Consider the following 22,305-nt stretch of genomic DNA (forward strand, 5'->3'; position numbering starts at 1 on the left):
TTCATTTTTATTTCATCTCTATCATTTCTTTTTGGTCCTTTCTTAGAATTTTCACCCGCTTACATGGCCCGTTTATTCTTGCATGCTGTTTACTTTATCCATTATTCATGTCTACTTTAGCATATTAATGATAATAGTTTTAAATTCCTGGTCTGATAATTCCAACATCCTTACCATATGAGAGTCTGAGTCTGGTTCTGACACTTGCATTGTCCCCTCCTCAATCTGTGTTTTGGTTTTTTAATTTTTTTTTTTTTTTTTGCCTCTAGTATGCCTTGTAATTTTTTCTTGACAACCAGATATGATGTACTGAGTAAAAGGAACTTCTTTAAATAAGCTTTTAGTGATGCAGTTGTAAGGTGTGAGAGGAGAGGAATATTCTATAGTTCTATGATTAGGCCTCAGTTTTTTAGAGAGCCTATTCTTATGGACTGTGAACTTCACAAATGCTTCTTGTATTTTTTTTTTCCCCTAGAAAAACTGGGACAGGATGGCTAAAGTCGGCTAGAGTTGGCAGTTTCTCTTCTCCCATGTGAGGGCTACAGCTGGCTAGAGTTGGGTACTTTTCTTCCCCCAGGTCATTGAGGTTCCGATCAAACCTAAACCTCATTAGGCTAGGCTTTGTTTAAAGAGTACTCCTTACATTTTTTTGAAATTAAAAAAAAAAAAAATTGCTTCTCCTAAAGGCAGACGTTGTTAAGAAGAATGTAACACTCTGGCATATTTCAAATGGTTCGTTTTCCCCTCCCTCTGCCCTTAGCATGAGGGGATTTTTCTCTGATTCCCGCTCTGATGACCCGATAGAACTCTTTCTTGGAAGTAAAACTCACAGAAGATCCGGGACTTCCCTATGACTGGATCCCCCTGGAGTTTTTAATTCTCAAAGGTGTCCACACTGAGCCTCCAGCAATCCATCAATTACCATTTGTTTTTCTACCTGGGCACTGGTTCCCACAGCAGTTTCTGCTCATGAGTTCCTGCTCAGGTGAGCTGTGACTCTATTTATCTGTCTTTCTATTCCTCCAATTTTGGGGGCAGTAGTGTATCCTGTGACCTCACTTCTCTCATGGATCTAAAAGGAGTTGTTGAATTCTCACTTTGTCCAGATGTTTACTTGTGATTGGGAGGGAGTAGGGACTTCCAAGATTCTTATGTGCTGGACCAGAAACCAGATGTACTACTTAGTGTTTTTCAGGTCTAACTTAACTCATCTTTTCCCATCAAAATGATTGGTGGGGTTAGTTTAGTAGGGAGGGAGATGTCAGGTCAACGAATTATCATTGCGTCTCAGGATTTACCCAGGCTCCAGTCAGTCCCTTCTGCTCCAATGCCAATAAGCTCCAATGCCAATAAGCCGGTCGATAGCTCGACCGGCTTATCATCATTATTATTATTTAACAGACAAGCTACCCAAGATCTGTGTGAGAGATCAACATTGCATTTTAGTTCAAATGTAATTGAGTTCCTACTAGATTTTTAACAACTTTATTTAGAGATAGCTTATATACCATACAATTTACCCATTAGAAACATATGGATTGATCATTTTTAGTATATTTTTTAATATGCACACCCAAAACTTTCCTAGTTTTAGTTTGTAGTCAATTCCTGCTTCCAGTCCTAACCCCAGACAACCTTGGATCTGCTTTTGGTCTCTATAGTTTTGCCTTTTCTGGAAACTTCATATAAATGAAATAATACAATATGTATTATATATATAGTCCTTTGTATACAGCTTCTTTCACTTAGGAGAGTGTTTTTGAGGTTCATTTATATCATTGCATGTATTGGTAGTTTGTTCCTTCTGATTGCTGAATAGCATTCCGTTGTGTGCATTGACCACATTTTGTTTATTCATTCACCTCTTAATGTATATTAGGCCTGTTTTCAGTTCCTGGGTATTTCAAATGATGCTGCTATAAACATTTGTGTGCAAATTGCTGGTTCACATGGTATAGTTTTTATTTTTAAAAACTTCTGAACTCTTTTCCAAAGTAACTATACTATTTTATACCACCCAGCATCTAACACCTAAGAACTAATGATATCGTACAGGTTTTGGGTGCTTATTAGCCATTTGTATATCTCCTTTGGTGAAATGTGTATTAAAATTTTTTGCACTGCACATTTGGAGGAAGGGGTTCTAAGATTATTAAAAATATAGTCTGTATACAAGCCATTTTTCAAATACAATATTTGCAAATATTTTTCCTTGTCTATGAATTGTTTCTTCATTGTTTTCAATGGTGCTCCCATTGAAAATCAAAAGCTTTTCATTTTGATGAAGTCTACTTTGTATTTTTCCATAAATACAGTTCCTTTGGTGTCATCTTCAAATAAACACACATTTCTTTCTTTTCAATATGCATGCCTTTAATTTCTTATTCATGCTTTATTGAAATGGCTAGAACTGCAAAAACAACATTAAATAGATAAGCTGAGAATGGACATCTTTGCTTTGTTCCTGATGTTAGGTGAAAACATTTCACTTTTCCAGATTAATCTGATGCTAGCCACAATTTTTTGGTAGATTCTCTTTATCAGAATGAGGAATTTGATTTCTGTTCCTGAGGATGTGTTGAGATTTGCTCTCATGAATGATTCTTTGTTACTTACAGATGATTTTTGTGTGATGATCATCCTTGTTATCTTTATGTTATTAAAGCAGTGTTGTAAATTAATCAATTTTAACATATTAAACCAGTCTTGCATTTCTGTGATAAACCCCACTTTCTCATGGTGTATGAAGTTTTTGTGTGTGTGTCAGGATTTTGTTTGCTAATATTTTACTAAAGACTTTGTGTCTATGCTCATGAGGGATATTGGTCTGTAATTTTCTTTCCTTGTGATGTCTTTGTCTGGTTTTGGCATCTGGGTAAAAGTGACTTTATAAAATAAATTGGGAAGTGCTCCTTCCTCTTCTTTCTGAAAGAGTTTGTGTAGGGTTTGTATTATTTCTTCACTGAATTGCTGACAGAATTCATTAGTAAAGCCAGCCAGGCCTTGGCTTTCTTTTATGGGAAGAATTTTAATTACTAACTGAAATATCTTCTCTTGATGTAGATATATTTAGAATTACCATGAATCAGTATTATTAATTTGTGTGATCTATGTAATTTCTTCTCATAAAATTGCTAATAATATTCTGTTATTATTTTTTAAATTTTGCTAAGATCCACAATGATGTTTCCGCTTTTATTTCTAAATGTATAGTTTATATCTTTCTGTTTTATTCATGGCCAGTCTCACTAAAGATGTATCAATTTTATTTTATTTTATTTTTGCTTTTTGCAAAAAAACAACTTTTGGTGTCATAAATTTTCTTTTTTTCCATTTCATTTTATTGATTTCTGCTCTGAGCTTTATTATTTCCTTTCTTCTACTTTCTTTACTCTGTTCCTGGGGAGGTAACAGCTGATCCTTTTGTAGTTCATAAGTGTGATGATCCCATTTGTACACTGATGTGTGAAATGTGCTCCCTCCAACCTTGTCATGATGTCAGTACACTACCTGACTGACATGAAATAAAAAATGTAGACATTTAATGATTACTTCCCATTCTTGAATGAGAGGATTATTTGAGGAGAATGTGAAATTTAGGCTGGACCTTGAAAGGAAAGAGTAGATTATGATTGTGTGGAGGTGTGAGAGGGATAAGAGACGGTGGGGGAAGATATACCAGGAGGAAGGAATGACACCAGGAAGGGCAGGCACGTGCAGAGTGTGCAGGAAACAATGAATAGTTCACTTTGTGAAATAAAGACCAAATATGTCAGCAATCATAATTAATATAAATATACTAAAGTCTCCAATTAAAAGACAAATATTCCATCTTTTCAATGGATTTGTCAAATGAAAGCTTAGACTAATTTTATTTAATATAATTTGCCGCTATGCTATTAGATACAGTTTTAGAACTGCTACGTCTGGTGATTGAACAAGTTGGATTCATTCCAGAATAGAAGGAGGCTTCAACATTAGAGAATATATTAACATAGTTAATCACATTAACCAGATCAAAGGAAAAAAGTCTTGTGTTTATATCAGTAGATGAAAAATCGTGAGGAAAAATATTAACAATTATTTTTTATTTCTAAAAAGTCTTAGCTAACTTTCTTAACTTTATAATGGCATCTTTATAATGATATCTACCTGAAAGATGTATAGCAAACATAATTCTTAGTGCTGGAACATTAGAACGTATCTTTAAAAATGAAGGACAACATCCCAGGGATGCAGGGATGGTTCAACATACGTAAATCTATAAATGCAATTCACCACATAAACAGAAGCAAAAACAAAGACCACATGATCCTTTCGATAGATGCAGAAAAAGCTTTTGACAAAATTCAACACCCTTTCATGATACGAACACTTAAGAAAATAGGCATAGAAGGGACATACCTAAAAATGATACAAGCCATATATGACAGACCCATAGCCAACATCATACTGAATGGGGAAAGATTGAAATCATTCCCACTTAGAACTGGAACCAGACAAGGCTGCCCACTATCTCCACTTCTGTTCAACATAGTGCTGGAAGTCTTGGCTACAGCAATCAGACAAGAAAATGGAATCAAAGGTATCCAAATAGGGGCAGAAGAGATCAAACTCTCACTGTTTGCTGATGATATGATATTGTATCTAGAAAACCCCAAGGATTCAACCAAGAAACTCCTGGAACTGATCAATGAATTTAGTAAAGTCTCAGGATACAAAATTAATACACAGAAATCAGAGGCATTCATATACGCCAACAACAATCTAATTGAGAACCAAATCAAAGACTCAATTCCCTTCACAATAGCAACAAAGAAATTAAAGTACCTAGGAATATATTTAACCAAAGAGGTAAAAGACCTCTACAGGGAGAACTATGAAACACTGAGGAAGGAAATAGCAGAGGATGTAAACAGATGGAAATCCATACCATGCTCGTGGATCGGCAGACTCAATATCATCAAAATGTCTATACTACCCAAACTGATCTACAGATTCAATGCAATACCTATTAAAATCCCATCAGCATTCTTCACAGATATAGAAAAAATAATTTTACGCTTCGTATGGAACCAAAGAAGACCCCGAATATCAAGAGCAATTCTAGGCAACAAAAACAAAATGGGAGGCATTAATATGCCAGATATCAAACTATACTACAAAGCTGTAGTAATTAAAACAATATGGTATTGGCACAAAAACAGGAATATTGACCAGTGGAACAGATGTGAGAATCCTGATATAAAACCATCCTCATATAGCCATCTCATCTTTGACAAAGCAGACAAAAACATACGCTGGGGAAAAGAATCCCTCTTCAATAAATGGTGCTGGGAAAACTGGATAGCCACCTGTAGAAGGCTAAAACAGGACCCACACCTTTCACCTCTCACAAAAACCAACTCACGCTGGATAACAGACTTAAACCTAAGATATGAAACTATTAGAACTCTAGAGGAAAAAGTTGGAAACACTCTCCTAGACATCGGCCTGGGCAAAGAGTTTATGAAGAAGTCCCCAAAGGCAATCACAGCAGCAACAAAAATAGATAAATGGGACATGATCAAACTACAAAGCTTCTGCACAGCCAAAGAAATAGTCATGAAAGTAAACAGACAGCCTACAGAATGGGAGAAAATTTTTGCATCCTATGCAACCGATAAGGGACTGATAACTAGAATATACTTAGAACTCACGAAAATTAGGAAGAAAAAATCAAATAACCCCATTAAAAAGTGGGCAAAGGACTTGAACAGAAATTTTTCTAAAGAAGACAGAAGAATGGCCAACAAACATATGAAGAAATGCTCAACATCTCTAATCATCAGGGAAATGCAAATCAAAACCACAATGAGATATCACTTAACCCCAGTGAGAATGGCCTTTATCAAAAAATCTCCAAACAATAAATGCTGGCGTGGTTGCGGAGAGAGAGGAACACTCCTACACTGCTGGTGGGACTGCAAACTAGTTCAACCTCTGTGGAAAGCAATATGGAGATACCTTAAAGCGATCCAAGTGAATCTACCATTTGATCCAGCAATCCCATTGCTGGGCATCTACCCAAATGATCCAGTGACACTCTACAAAAAAGACACCTGCACTCGAATGTTTATAGCAGCACAATTCATAATTGCAAGGCTGTGGAAACAGCCCAAGTGCCCATCAATCAAAGAATGGATTAATAAAATGTGGTATATGTACACCATGGAGTACTATTCAGCTCTAAGAAACAATGGTGATATAGCACATCTTATATTTTCCTGGTTAGAGCTGGAACCCATACTACTAAGTGAAGTATCCCAAGAATGGAAAAACAAGCACCAGATATATTCTCCAGCAAACTGGTATTAACTGAGTAGCACCTAAGTAGACACATAGGTGCTACAGTAATAGGGTATTGGGCAGGTGGGAGGGGGGAGGGGGGCGGGTATATACATACATAGTGAGTGAGATGTGCACCATCTGGGGGATGGTCATGATGGAGACTCAGACTTTTGGGGGGAGGGGGGGAATGGGCATTTATTGAAACCTTAAAATCTGTACCCCCATAATATGCCAAAATAAAAAAAAAAAAAAAAAAAATGAAGGACAAGAGCAAGGTATCATTCACCATTGTCTTTGGGGACCTAGATGACACAAAAAGAAAATAAAAAGAAATAACACTAAGAATTTCAAAGGAAAAAAAATCTTCTTTTTGAAGATGATAGGACTCCTAAAATTATCTACAAATTCACCTAGCAAAATTCGAAACATTTATAATATTAATGCACAAATTTAGCAAGGTTACCAGACACAAAATGGACACAGGTAAGTTATTTTCATTTTTATAACACTAGTAATAGACAACTACAAAATGCTATTTGAAAAAGGAAACTGTTTACCACAGCAACAAGAATAATGAAATTTCAATCCATAATAAACACAAAAAAATGTGTAGGTCTTTTGAGGAATAATTATAAAATTTATTGAAAGACAATAAAAGAGACCTGAATCCAGAGTACTATATTCACTGATGGGAAGAGTCCGTATTTTAAAGATGTCATTGCTGCTAGAATTGACCTAGACCTGTACAATTTTTTGTATAACTTAATTTATCATTTATATTGAAAAGCAAAGGATCAAAAATTGCCAAGACATTCCACATTACTACAGTTTTTGGTGAGCATTTCTTTAACCATTAAGATACATGGGACATGAAATGAGTCAAAATTCAAACTATCATGTGGGTTATATGAAGCTCTTGGATATCAATTCTGAATGACTTTCAGCCAGTCCACCGTTAGCTCAACCACTATCCAATTATTTTGGCATTTATACACAATGACATTTTTAGAGAAGATCTCATTCTTGGATTTCATGTTGTGCCTTAAAAGCAAATACAGTTGACACTTGAACAACATGGATTTGAACCGTGGAGTCCACTTATACATTTTGTATCTGTAGGTTTTGCATCTACAACCCAACCCTTATAGAAAATATACTGCTTACTGGTTGCAAAACTAGCAGATACAGAGGGCCAACTTTTCCTATACATGAGTTTGACAGGGCCAACTGGCGGGCCTTGAGTATGCTCAGATTTTGGTATCCACAGGCAGTCCTAGAACCAATGCCCTGTGGATTCCCAGGGATGACTGTATATAGAGACGATTTGGGGTCATCAGTAATTATGCATATTATCATGGTCATATGCTAATTTTTATAACTTATGGTCATGATCTTTGTCTCTTTAACATCTGTAATATTGTCGATATGATTTTGAGAAATGCTTCTCCCTTAGGGTTTTACGAGGATTTTTAATTTACCACTTCTAGTTTTTCCCCAAATGAATCATGTATCACTAAACAACTTTTATTCAAAATTATCAGGAAGATACTGAAAAATTGGCATCTTATTGATAGTCTTGCACAAGGAATAAATAGATAACATCTAATAGTCTCTCATTACTTTAAAGTTTCTTTTATCTATTCAGAGGGACCATTGCAAATTTTCCTGCCTCTAGTTGCATTGCTTGGTATGTGAGAAGCAATCTTTTTGCATTAATCTCGGTAATAGAATATAAGCCATCTTTATCCATTTCTTAGAATCTTTCCTTCTTAAGTCTTATAGAAAACTTGGTTACTGTTTTGCAGTATAATCTGGAAATTCTTCCAAAAAGTAATCAGTTTACACTAATCAGTATACATCCTATTACAAATTTTCCTGCCTTTTTGCACATACAATAGCTTTGTGTTTTAATACCTAATTATAACTCTCTGTGCTATATGATATGTATATGTGTATAACATATTATACATATATTTGTAGTCTTCATAATATATCTTTTTAAAGATATTTCAATGGCAGTTAAACTCAACAAAAATGACCCCCAAAATGCCTGTTACTCAACTGATGTGAGATTGAGAAGTGCTGTAATGGAGTTTGCATATGTGTGGGAAAGGATAGTCACGCCATGATATGGTATAGCTAAGAGTAATAGTGAGAGCATCAACTTTAAGTTGCAGTTAGATCTCAGAAATATTAAAATGTGAAAAAAGTATATCTTAGAATCAATGAAACACTTTTATCCTCCAGTATTGGGGTGAAAGAAAAGGCATTTTGGAAGGAAGCTGAAGCACAAGTCAATGTTGCAGTCATGGAGAATGAATGTGCTCTAATTTTCTAAAACTGGCTTTTCCCCTGAGAAGAATAAATCAAGGCAATAAGAAAAAAAAGAATCTTGAATTAAAGGAGTGAGTCAGAGAGATCATTCTCCTGGCAATTTATTCAAATTCCTGTTAATCTGGGCTCCTGTTGACAGATGTTTTTGCACACTAGGGGGCTCTAATACACAATATGTCAAATGAAAATATTGATAGCGTGTTTTTTGTTTATCTTTAAAATTTGTTCTCTCAACAAATATTTATTGAGTATGAACTGTTAGGCGTTACATTAAGTTACCTGCTGCTTTTGCTTTACAGCTTATAAGAGTGCCTCTTTCATGTTTACTTTGGCCAGTCTGATGGCAATGTGTCATGGTGATTGTCTCTTTGTGATGAATTTCCCAAGGGTCCTTTGAGTTTTTTGTACCTGGATATCTAGATTTCTAGCAAGAGCAACAGAGTTTTCCTCAATTATTCCCTCAAATACATTTCCCAGACCTTGTACTGTTTCTTCTTTATCTTCAGAGATACCTATGATTCTTATATTTGGCCATTTTACATAATTCCATATTTTTGTAGACTTTGTTTATGCCTCTTAATTCTTTGTTCTTTATTTTTGACTGACTGGGTTAATTCAAAAGAGCTGTCTACAAGTTCTAAAATTCTTTCTTCTACCTGGTCTAGCCTATTTTAAAGTTTTCCACTGTGTTTTGTATTTCCTTAAATGAAATTTTCATTTCTAGCAGTTCTATTTGTTTTTTAGAAAATATATCTCTCTTTAGTACATTTTCACTCATTTCCTGAATTGTTTTTCTTGTTTCTTTGAGTTGTTTTTTAATTTTCTCTTGAATTTTATTGAGCTTCCTTACAAGTCATATCTGGAATTCTTTATCTGTCATTTCAATAGTTTCATTTTGGTTGGGATCCATTGCTAGAGAACTAGTGTGCTCCTTTGAGAGTGTCATTACACTCTAATTTTTCATACTTCTGGAGTTCTTGCATTGATTCCTTCTTCTCTGGAGCAGCTGTTACTTCTTGGTTTTGGATTCTCTTTTGTTTAGATGGGGCTTTCCCTCCTCTCACTCTTAAGGATATGTCTGTAGGTGAGGATCTTTGGCTTTGCTTGTGGGTACTTTGATGGGGGTCTAGGTTCTGGATGGATACCTTGGTTAAGATATCCTTAGTGTGGTGTTTTTCTCAGTTGCTAGGTATTTGTAGGCTGTAGTGGTGGTGTACTTTGTGTGTTCCCTGTCTCTTGATGAGGGAACATGGAGGTCTTTGAAATCCTTTCTCTTTCCCCAGCCCTGTGGTCTTCTTAACAGTGTGAATTATATTGGGATACCCAGTTTAATCTCAGACAGTAGGTGGTGCTTGTGGGTAAATTTAATCTCAGACAGTAGGTGGTGCTTGTGTGACTAGCTCTAGTTTCTCAGGTGAAGCACTGGAATGTCCCAGGAGATAGACAGGGCCATGGTGTTCCCAGGGGACCCCATATTTTTCACCACAGCAGAAGTGGGTGGAGAAGTGAGTCTGGGTGGGTCTGAGTCTGAGTGAATCTGCTTTCAGGCTTCAAAAAGGCAGGCGTAAGTGCTGTCTTGGCAAGGGACAGACTCCCAGGCTGTTGGGGAAAGCCACCAGGGAGGGGCTGAAGTAGCCCCACCCCAGAAAGTCTGCTTATAGGGGAGGGGCCATCAGATTCACAGTGTTTCTGTTGGGAGTGGATTTCACTTTTCTCCCTCCTCCCCTCCCTGAGGTCTCCTTCCAGTGTCTGGCTGCAAGCAGAAGCCCAAACTCTCAGAGCTCACTGGTAATAGCACCATGAGCTGGGAGCTTCCCTGCCCAAGATTCTGCCCCAGACTGAAAGTGCGGTTTTCCTGTCGGGGGAAGAGTGCTCCACAAGTGTGCTGGGGCTCAGACCCACACTGCACTCTCCTTTCAGTTCTGCCCACACAGGATCCCTCACCTTCCAAGATTAGTTCACAAATCTTCCCTCCATGTCCCCAAATAACACAATTGAGTTGGGGGGGGGGGCGATGGGATCTGGCTTGTGTGTGGGCCTGTCCCCAGGTCTTCTAAGTTCAGTCCCTGTCTGTGCCAGGTAGAAGTGTGTTGGTTCTGAGTTGCTCAAGCAGGTTTGATGTCCCTCCACTTTGGGGTATACCCTGCTCTGATGAAGTAGCTGGGTGAGTAGCACCAGGGAGGGGAGGTGGGCAAGGAGATCAGAGTATGAGCACCCCTGGGCGCACTGCAGGTCTTTAAGAGGAAAGATGTGAGCCCCATTCTCTGTGGAAGCCTCAGTACGGTGGGTATACCAACAGAGGGGGAGCAACTGCTCCTATGAGCCAGGCACAATTGTCTCTTGGGGCACCTGTGCCACTCAGCAGAAATGGGTGGAGGCGAGGGTAAGGAAAAGAGTCTGAATGGAGGAGAGCAGGCATGCTGGCCATCTCTGTCCCTCTCCCTGGAAGGCAGCCCTCCTGGAAAGTCCAAGCTCTGGGATCACACAGATCCCCTGGTACCCACCGGGCCCTGTGGCTACTGCAGTCTGGGCAGGAGTTGGGGAAATGTTTGTATGGGAACAAGTGACATGACAACTGAAGGGCTGAAGCTCCCTGGGGAAGACAAAGGCACATAGTGGGAGGAGAAGCAGTGTGGGGCCCACAGTCTCTGCTCAGGTCTGTGGTGACGGGAAGCAATCGTGAGGGGGCTGGCAGCCTGGTGCTTTGTCCTCAAGAAGCTCCCAGTTCACTGGCAGCAGCAGCTTTTGGGCTCATGAGGGTAGAGAAGCTCTTCAACAGCTCCAGAGCTTGCTCACTTTCAGAGGTGTGAGGGAAGAAGAAACAAATTCCCACCTACCCTTTCCACAGGGCTCCAAGTTTCTCAGGGATTGATCTCTGCTAATATCTTGCTCCTTCTTGTTCTGCTCCACACCTCTTCCCATGGAGTCTCTGATAGGTTCTGGCACTTTTCCCTCAGAATTACACCTGAGCTATGTTTTTTTTCCATCTAAAACTTTTCCTACTTTCTGAGACGATCTGGTAACCTATGTCTCTAGTCAGCCATCTTTTTCCTCCTCAGAAGTTTTAATTTTGATGAAATCAAACTTACCAGGTTTCTTCTTTTATGGCTTGTGCATTTTGTGTGATTTCTAAGAAAACACGCCTTCAGTATGGGATGATTTTCTCCTATGTGTTTTTCTAGAATAATTATAGTTTTATCACAATGTATACATATATCAAAACATGACATTGCACACCGTAACTATGTGTAATTTTTGTTTGTCTATTAAAAACAATATAAAAGGCTAATAATAAAAAGCAAAAAATAAATTACATTGAGCTTTTTAAAAAGAACATAGTTTTGGATCTACATTTAGATCTACAATCCATTTTATAAACCTCAAATCTTTTATCACTCTGGCTTCACGAAAATCTCTTTTTTTCCCCCTCTGTTTCTTAACAGAATCCATCAGGGGACAAGGCTGTGCCCAGAATCAACAAATGCTTCTACGAATAGCTGCAGATCCTCAGCTCCTTTCTGAATGACCTCTCCTATTTGAAATTCTCCTTGAAATCCTTGCTTTCACCACCTTCTGATAACTTTAATATGTGGTTTATCTGGATTTTCTAGTTATTTCTTTGGTGCCTCTGTCATTTTATGAACTGCTCCATCCTATTAGGAGTGGGCCACGTTTTCTGACTGCTTTTAATATATTTTTATTTGTTTTTAATTTTCAACAGTGTGCCTGTGTGTGGTTTCCTTTGTATTGATCTTGCTTGCAGTTGCAGCCCTTCTTAAACTAGATGTTATTCATCAACTGTAAAAAGTATTGCCTGTTATGTCTTCAAAATGCTTTAGCCTCATCTATTTGCTCTTTCTCTTCTGAGACTCAAATTTCATGTACGTTACATCTTTTCACTGTATTGTGTATCTCGTTTTTTCCCTGTGCTTTTTCATCCTTTTTTCTATGATTTAGTTTGAATAATTTCTTCTGCCCCATCTTCCAATTTATCAATTCTTTCTCTGGCGCTCTGTGATTTGGTTTTAAATGTATTCACTGAGATCTTAATGTACCTTTTTAAAAAATTTTTTTAAGTTCTAGAATTTCCCATTGGTTATTTTAAAAACAATTTTGGATTCTATGTTGAAATTCTCCAGTCTGTCATTTAATTTTTGAATACATTTACCATACTTATTTAAATTCTGTGTCTGATAACTTTAATATTTAGGTTTCCTATGTTTCCAATTCTTTTGTCTGTCTTTTTTCTGGTTTTTAGTCGATCTTTTTTGTATGCTAGTTAATTTGGGATTAACTGCTGGAAGTTGTGCATTAGAAATTGTCAAAATAACTTGAGTTTCTAGATTATTATATTTTCCTTCAGGGATGAATCATTTTGCTTTCATAGGAGGTTAGGGTACAGGTAGGTCATCTTAAATGTTTCAAAGACTGAGTTGATAGGAAGACTTTAGTCTTTGTGGTATGATGTATTTCCAGGCCATCCTTACTGCTAGTGTAAGGAATCTTTACCAAAAACCCATGCTCCCTGGAGAGACCTAAACTATAATTTTTGTCCTTTCACTCTCTTGAGAATGTCGAAAACTCTGCCCCATTTTTTGACTCTCAGCCACCCTTTTTGCTTTCAAAAGTTGTCAAGTGAATTGAGGGAAAAGTTGGCCCCCAAATGCCATGTTTACCTCTCATGACTTCTCTCTTTTTCTAGACTTCGGCCTTTAAAATTCTCACTATCTTATTAGTTCTCTTATATCTTTAAATGGATTTTCAAAAATTTGTCTACTTTTTATTATTATTTTCAATAGAGAGGTTGGTCTAAGGCAACCTAAATATACAAGACCAGAAATGGAAACTATAACTGTTTTATATGGAAATATAAAAGGAATGGAAAAGACATGAGGTTTAATATTTTGAGTATGGCCCTGTTTGTGTCCATGCGTTAGATGGCCTGAATATACATTAGAGTCCGACTAAAATAGAACTCCTTTTTTTTTTTTTTTTTTTTTGAGACAGAGTCTCACTTTGTTGCCCAGGCTAGAGTGAGTGCCATGGCGTTAGCCTGGCTCACAGCAACCTCAATCTCCGGGGCTCAGCGATCCTACTGCCTCAGCCTCCCGAGTAGCTGGGACTACAGGCATGTGCCACCATGCCCAGCTAAGTTTTTGTATATATATTTTTAGTTGGTCAATTAATTTATTTCTATTTTTGGTAGAGACGGGGTCTCGCTCAGGCTGGTTTCGAACTCCTGACCTTGAGCAATCCGCCCGCCTCGGCCTCCCAAAGTGCTAGGATTACAGGCGTGAGCCACCGCGCCCGGCCTAAAATAGAATTCCTTTAATTTTAAATTAAATACACTCTTCATTCTGAATTTTCTTATTTATCTTGTTACTATGCCAATCCACTAAGCCCTCAAAAAATTGGCAGAATTATAGTATTTGTAGGAATCTCAAGAAGTCATTTTCGTGAGTTCTAACTTTACTGTCAAATAATTTTTTATAACCTTCTGTGACAGGAATTCTGTATCTTTCAAAGAAATTAATCTCCATTGTAGAGAATCTGTGTTTTTCCTTTGGAAAACTGTATATTAGAATCAATGGTTAAGAACTTAATGGACGGTTTAATTCTGCCTTTCCAAATAAACCCATTCTGAACAATCAGTATTGTAGGATTATGTGGAGGGATAGAAGGAAAGAAATTGCTCTTATTCATTAAATTTTCTTTACTGTCCAGGATCTTGATTGCACCATTGATTTTACCAAATGGTTGATCCTAAGCTATCCTTTTACAGGTAACTCTTCATGATTCATAAAAAAAAAGTGAAACTTTGCATCTTTGCCACCTCGTTTAACACTGACTTCGCTTGGTGTTCGCTAGTGCTGCTTTTTGTAGCCTTTGGGAATTCGTATGTGCCTGTGAGAACGGTGTACAAACTGAGCTGAGTCAATAAAGCAAGACCTATTTGATTGAAAAATCTAATAATCCCTCCCAAATCGATCCCTACAACATGCCTATTCATAGCTAAGCTCTTTGGTAGCTGTGGACCGAAACATGCGTGAGACTCAAAAGAAGAAAAGGAATTACTCTCCCAAACTACAGAGAAACACCCACAATCCGGGTACTAAATAGTTTCCAAAATTGAACCTCATCTGGATAAAGTGTGTCTTGGAATCAACAGCTAAACGAGGAAATAAAGCCCTGATATTTAAAGTCAATAATACTTTGGCTCATTTGCCTTTTAATATGGTGCACTTTTATGGTGGAGAAGAAATGACACACTGAAAGGGAAGATGGGGGGCGGGGGTTGGAGAACTTAAGGGCAAAGCCACTGAGAGGTGAAACATAAAAAATAAGTAATTCTAGCACATGGTATTTCCGACAGGTTTTATATTAATTAAAAAAAACACTAACCAAATTTCTAATTAAAAGGACTTTGACTCATTTATAAAGATAAGTGAATCATCTGAGAATTTCAGCAACAATTTCCAAGACCCACCTTATATATTGAACATATGCATACACGCTCATTAAATAGTAAAGAGCATTACCGTAACCTTTGGATCGTTGGGCTCTAAATATTTGAATATTTCCCTCAACTTTAACAGCTTCATTCAGGTATAATTGGTATACAATAAACTGTACACATTTAAAGTGTACAACTGACGTAGGTACACACTTGTGAAACCATCACCACAGTCAACATAGTGAGCATATCACTCACACCCAAAAGATTTCTCACGCCCCTTTGTATCTCTCCCTTCTGCCTCTACCCACTTCCTTGCCATGCCCAGGAACCACTGATCTGTATCTATATAAATAAAATCACACCATACGTATCCTTTCTTGTCTGGCTTTATTTCATCCAGCAAAATTACTTTGAGATGCATCCATGTAATTGAATGTATCAACTTCTTTTTATTGGTGAATATGATATATGTGATATTGGTGATATATATATGGATATATATCATATACTGTTTATTCACTTGCTGATGGAATTTTTATTTTTTTTAGTTTTGGCTGTTATGAGTCAAATTGCTGTGCATCTTCGCCAGAAGCCTCTGTCAACTTATATCAGGGGCAAGAAAACACTCAGAGAGAGAAAAAGGAAGCAATAAAGTAAAGAAACAAAGAATAAACTTTCACTCACCAGTATTACATTTTAATCATGGCTATTTCTGTGGTTAGCTGAGAATTTGCCCTATGAGTAAGGATAATTTTTTTAAGTTATATTGAGATACATTTATTTGTAAATCTAAAATAATCTTAATCACTGACATGCACTAAAAAATAAACTACTAGTCCTTCTCTTTATTTTCACTCTGTGTTTCTTTTTTTTTTATTTCAGCATATTATGGGGGTACAAATGTTAAGGTTATGTATATTGCCCACACCCCTCCACCCCCCTCCCACCCACCCGACACCTGATAAATGTTATTCCTATATGTCCATTAAGTCTTGATCCGTTAATACCAATTTACTGGTGAGTACATGTGGTACTTGTTTTTCCATTCTTGAGATACTTTAACAATGCCAGAGCTCTCTTAGCAAATTCCTCAATGTTTGCGCTCCTTGACCTAAAGATATTCTTCTTACTTTACACAACACAGGTGAAGGTTCTAGATGAGTGTCCCCCTTTGGATGTAGAAAACAGAGACCAGCCCTCATCAGGAAAGCTTCCCCTGACCACCCAAAGTAAAATAGTCCCCAATTATTCTATATTGCATCACCATTGTTTTTGGTTTTGTTTTGTTTGTTTGTTTTTTGCATTGGACTTATCACTTTGTGAGTTTTCTTGTTAATTTGTTGATTTAAAAAAAAAAAATTATCTGCCTCCCTGAACTTGAATTTGCTTCATGAAAGAGTGAGGTTTCAACCTGAAACTTGGTTCTTGGTGTGCTCATGGCCAAAGAATGACCAGACACGCCAAAGTTAGGCAAGCATGCAAATGAGGTTTATTGAGGAGAGAAAGATAGGATTACAGGGCAAGAGCGAGATACAGGTTTACAGAGCATGCTACATACGCCATAGATGACAACTGAACTCATTGTCGCAGCAGGGCAGGCAAAAGGAAAGGCAAAGAGAGAGTGGTTGGCTATGGTCTGCGTCTTATTTTATAGTGCCCAGATGGGGACCTCCCTTGTGGTTTAGAGGTCACCATGGAATCACTTTGACTAGACAGTTGGGAGTCACATGACCTGAGCCTTAACTATGCATGTGGGTTCTAGGTCACTTTCTGGACTTTATGATCACCATGTGGCTTGGCCCATGGGCTAGAGAGTCCTCTGCATTCTTTTGCAGCTCGTGTGCCAAGTTCTGTTTGGCGGATTTGTAGGGTATTCCGTCTTCCCTCAGGTATGGACAATTAGGGTGGGGCAGGACCAAGATGAGGGCAACAGCACCCACTTTCATCCCTAGGAGACCCGGACTCCCTCGCTATCTACCTAACAAAAGCATGCACCTTTCAGTCTCATTCAGGATCTATTTCCCTTAGCCAAAATAATACCTGGCCCATTGTAAGTGCTCAATACTATATGTTGGAAGAGAGTTTTCTGGCTCTGGCTGTAGAGCAACTGTTACTCCAACAGAAAGGGCTTCAAAAGAAAAATCAACTTATAAAAACAAAATTAGTACCAAAACAAGACTCCATGTTGATTGATATCTACACACTGTCTCTGCTTATGACTTGTGTCACCTGTGACGTTTTCTTGAAATCTCCTTATCTGATTTCTTCTATTCCTGTTGCTTAACATTTCCTGTTCTGGTATCTGTTTTATCTTGGCCTCAAAAGTCACCATCATACCTTCCGCTAATACCAGAACCATGGGAGAAAGAAAAATAACCTCTTTCCCTGAGTTTATTATTTTTGTAAACAATCACTGAACTTTGTGTTTCTGGCTGTTTCATTTTTTTATACTCTACATCCTGCTTCTTAATCCCAGACATTCTTTCTTCACAGTCCTATACCTAAAAACACCTGTCTATTTCCTTGGCCACCTACTCAGTTCAAGCCAAACTTTTTCCCTGTCCTAACCGGGCTGCCTGCTTCCAAGTCCCCCTATTACTTTAGTTCATTTTATACATGACATCTAAGTGATCTTCCCAAAGTAAGTTCTCCCTGTGGTATTCTTTTACTAAAAAACTTTAATGACTTCCTAGGCAAGGGATGCAAATGAGCAGCCTATGGTTCTAATTTAGATGGTCTGGATGTTTTGTTTGTTTGGCTTCCTCAGTTTTAAAGGAAAATTTTTAGCCCTTTCTTAAATGATTCAGGGATTTTTAAAATCAGAATTTCTGATTTCTTACAAAAACCTAAAGGATCTGCAAACACTAGGCCCAGGCTCCCAGGAAGTAATAAACAGCTGAGTATTAGCTGTTTCCTGTAGACAAAGTAAATCTTTTCCAGTTTGCCAAGGTCTTCAACACTCCCTATTACCTTCCTGCCGGAACCAAGTGTAATTTGTTATTTTTGGTTCCGCTTGTGCTGTTGTTTTACTCAGAGTGGAGAAATATTTCTCTCTCTTTGTCTCACTTTCAAACATAAGAAAATGAAAGCCTGAGCAGGCTACATATTTAAATTATAAACGAAAGACAATACGCTATTTGCTTATGGAAGTGAAAACAATTTCTAAGTGTTTAATATGAAAAAAAGTCTATGTCTATGTCTTGCACCTAGCACTCGTCCCTCATGTCCATTGCCTCTGCAGCCTCTGTGGGAATGTGAATTTGTGACCCCATCAGGTCGTGACCCCATACCCTGGGGAGTGAATGGACCCCTCACTTGGGCATCCAGCCCTCTCCAGAGCAAAGGCCCAATGTGACGTTTTTTTTTTTGAGACAGACTCTCACTCTGTTGCCTGGGCTAGAGTGCTGTGGTGTCAGTCCTGGGCTCAAGCAATCCTTTTGCCTCAGCCTCCCAAGTAGCTGGGACTACAGGCATGTGCCACCATGCCTGGCTAGTTTTTTCTATATATTTTTAGTTGTCCAGCTAATTTCTTCCTATTTTTAGTAGAGACAGAGTCTCCCTCTTGCTCAGGCTGGTCTCAAACTCCTGACCTTGAACTATCCTCCTACCTAGGCCTCCCAACTTGCTAGAATTACAGGCATGAGCCACCATGCCTGGCACCCAGTCTGACTTTTTAACCCTCTCTACTGCTGCTCCTAGTCTATCTTCAACCTGAGTTGTAGCTGAACTTCTCATGTACTGTCTTCCAGGCCTAAAACCTCTTGCTGATAGCCCCACTCTTGTCAGAAATCACAGCTCACCCCCACTTGGTCTATGAAAAGCCTTTCCATTCAATTCCCTTGTCGAAGGCCTTGTCGAAGGCCACCTTCCGTAGCAGCCATTACTGATCTGTCCACCAGATGTAACTTCCTTCCTCTCAACTTCCGTAGAACTGTGTTTCTTCCTCGCTCACAGGTCCTGTATTCTACTCTAGGTTTTAATTTCCCACTGGAGATTGGGTCTCGAGTTCTGGAAGGCCCCAAAGGTGCAAATAATACATTTAGACATAGAAGAGAATGAAGAGAGCTTAGGACAATAGATAGCAAATTTAAACGTCCGGTATTTAAAGATTTATTACCCAGGACATTTTAGTCATACATGCAAACACACATTCTCCTGCATAAATACTTCTAGAAGAAATATCACATAGTGATTAAGAGCATGAGTTTTCAAGTCAATGATATTCACCAATAAGGGTGGTATTCTAGCTAAGCGTATTCTTGGGTAAATCACTTAATCCCACGGAATCTGTTTCTTATCACTCAAAAAATTAGTTGAATAATATTTCCTTTATAGTGTTGTTGAAAAGATTAAATGAACATAAGACACTTAGCACAATGTCCAACATGATGTAAGACATACACTATAAATGATATCTGTCATGACAAAGTAATAATTTAAAAATGATTAATATACTTTCTTGTTTTGACTTTCCAAGCACACAGGCTTTACCCCAGTACTACTAGAGGTGGAGAAAGGGAATGAGCAATGTTACAAAAGGCAAGTAAATAAATGACCATTTTCCGCATTTGACATTGAAAGTAGAATTATGCATCAAGACAGTAGCCTAGTAAGCCAGATTATCATTTTGAGAAAAGAGTTTAAAATTTCCTTAATACTCTCCTCATCCCACTCATTATTTTTTAGCATAGCAAGGCTAGCTTGTTTAAAATCATAATCAGGCTTTTGAGGTTAGAGTTTTCCCTAGGGAGGCCCAGACGGCAAGATTAAAGTGGAGAGTTGGCTCTTTCCTGGCCCCAGGGGATTATGGGAGGGAGAGAGATGGAGAGAGAGAGGGAGGGAAGGAGGGAGAGAAAGGGAGGAAGGGGAAAAGGGAATGGGAGAGGGAAGGAGGGAGGGGCTCACAGATGAGTTGCTGCTGGCAGTTGTCCTTTTATCAGTCAGGCTGTCACACTCACTGACACCCTTTCTCCCATTCTAGCACTGCTGTTGGCCTCAGTCACCACCTTGTGGGAAAGGTGGTGACTTTCTCAGAAAAGGAGAAAGCACTCCTGTGAATATGATGCTGGAAGGGGTTTTCCTTCCCATACCGTTAGAGCTATTTTGGATGACTTCCAGGGCTTGAGCTATCACGGCTCTTTTGCGGGATCACCCAGGATCGCATCTAAATATATTTCCTGCTGATAATCAACCAAGCACGCTTTTTCAGTCCTCTTCTATGTCCTGGTATGTTCACTCCAAAAGTTTATCTAGCCCTCATCTCTCCTCTTCTTTTTTATTTAGAATGAAAATAATTTCATTTTTTGAGGAGATGTATAATATATGTTCCCTATAAAAAGTTCAAACAACTATTAACGCACGAAGAAAGAAACCGATATCTGAAATCCATCCATCCTGCGATAACACCATTAAAATATAATGATTCTCCTTATTTATACCTCAATGTGCATATAGACATTTTCATATATAGTTTTCGTATAATTTATATCCTATCATACTTGCTGTTTTTATTGGAAACAATTTGCTACTTCCATCTTTTTTATTTTTTTATTTTATTTATTTATTTGTTTATTTTTGAGACAGAGTCTCACTTTGTTGTCCAGGCTAGAGTGAGTGCCGTGGCATCAGCCTAGCTCACAGCAACCTCAAACTCCTGGGCTCAAGTGATCCTTCTGCCTCAGCCTCCCAAGTAGCTGGAACCACAGGCATACGCCACCGTGCCCGGCTAATTTTTTGTATATATATTTTTAGTTGGTCAACTAGTTTCTTTCTATTTTTAGTAGAGACGGGGTTTCACTCAGGCTGGTTTTGAACTCCTGACCTTGAGTGATCCACCCGCCTCAGCCTCCCAGAGTGCTACTTCCATCTTTTTTAAATGACTTCCTCCCTTCTTTCTTTCTTCACATACAAGGGGACTTCAAAAAGTTTGTGGAAAATGGAATTAAAAGAAAAATATAAATAAATACACTTTATTTCTCAGCGTAAGCTTCATCAAAGTCAAGACGCTTTTGTAAGCAGTGACAACCATTTAGTCCATCTCTAAAGGACTGAGGGTCTTGGGAATTAAGCCATGTCCATGTGGTCTTTTTTACATTATTAACTGAAGAAAAATGGGTGCTCTTTAAAGATGTTTTAAGATTAGGAAACAAAAAGGAATTAGAAGGAGCCACATAAGAACTGTAAGGTGAATGGCTAATCATTTCCTATCAAAATTCTTGCAAAATTGCCCTTGTTTGGTGAAAGAAATGAGCAAGAGCATAGCATGGTGGAGAAGGACTCTCTAGTGAAGGTTTCCAGGGTGTTCTTCTGCTAAAGCTTTGGCCACTTTTCCAAAACACTTTCATAATAAGCAGATGGTATCACTCTTTGGCCCTCCAGACAGCCAACAAGCAAAATGCTTTGAGCATCCCAAAAAACTGTTGCCATGACCTTTGCTCTTGACTGGTCCCCTTTTGCTCTGACTGGACCATGTCCACTTCTTGGTAGCCATTGCTACGATTGTGCTCTGTCTTCAAAATCATGCTGGAAAAGCCATGTTTTGTCTTCTGTTAAATTCTTCAAAGAAATGCATCAGGATTTTGATCCCACTTGTTTAAAATTTCTGTTGAAAGCTCAACTCTTGTCTGCAGCTGATCTGGGTGCAACAGTTTCAGTACCCAATGAGTGGAACGTTTGCTGAACTTTAATTTTTCGGTCAGAATTGTGTAAGCTGAACCACTTGAGATGTCTGTGGTGTTGGCTATTGTTTCTCCTGTTAATTATTGGCTCTATTCAATTAGAGCACCAACAAGATGAATTTTTTCCTCTCAAATCGATGTGGCCAATCTGCTGCTCTGGGCTTCATCTTCAGCATTGTCTCATTCCCTTCTTAAAATGAGTTATCTATTTGTAAACTGCTGATTTCTTTGAGGCATTGTCCCCATAAACTTTTTGTAAAGCATCAATGCTTCCACCCAAGCTTCACCATAAATCTGATGTTTGTTCTTGCTTCAATTTTAGCCAAATTGTTGTTGCTCCGACTTTTCCAACTGAAGTCTTATCTTTCTTAGTGCCTCAAACTAGATCCCGTTCAAATATGTTATAACAAAGTAGGACAAGTTTATTTTGGTGCAAAGAATCTTTGAAATCCATGCATAGCTTTTTCATGATACACATTTTCCATGAGCTTTTTGAACACCCCTTGT

The 22,305-nt window shown here is 38.2% G+C and overlaps 1 non-coding gene across 1 annotated transcript; it reads left to right on the forward strand.

Moving 5' to 3' along the window:
* Positions 1-3,417: 3,417 nt before the first annotated feature.
* Positions 3,418-3,520, forward strand: LOC142873651 (small nucleolar RNA U13). Its single transcript, XR_012921636.1, has one exon. It is a non-coding gene; the product is annotated as a small nucleolar RNA U13 (small nucleolar RNA).
* Positions 3,521-22,305: the final 18,785 nt, after the last annotated feature.

This window comes from Microcebus murinus, chromosome 10, assembly GCF_040939455.1.
Source record: "Microcebus murinus isolate Inina chromosome 10, M.murinus_Inina_mat1.0, whole genome shotgun sequence".
Classification (NCBI taxonomy): Eukaryota; Metazoa; Chordata; class Mammalia; order Primates; family Cheirogaleidae; genus Microcebus; species Microcebus murinus.